This window comes from Kryptolebias marmoratus, linkage group LG9, assembly GCF_001649575.2.
Source record: "Kryptolebias marmoratus isolate JLee-2015 linkage group LG9, ASM164957v2, whole genome shotgun sequence".
Lineage (NCBI taxonomy): Eukaryota > Metazoa > Chordata > Actinopteri > Cyprinodontiformes > Rivulidae > Kryptolebias > Kryptolebias marmoratus.
In genome coordinates, this window is record NC_051438.1 from 278739 (window position 1) to 279003 (window position 265).

Consider the following 265-nt stretch of genomic DNA (forward strand, 5'->3'; position numbering starts at 1 on the left):
TGTAATCATCAAAATTAAACAAAATAAACATTTGAAATATATGAGTTTGTATGTAATGTATGAATATAATATACAAGTTTCACTTTTTAAATGGAATTACTGAAATCAATCTACTTTTTCATGATATTCTATTTTTATGACCAGCACCTGTATATGGAATTGATAATGTGTTTCAAATGTAATTCCAAAAATTCCAGCATATTTATATTATACTTAAGTAGTTTTTTTTTTTGCAAGGGATGTCCCCTTTGATGGACATTTGGGG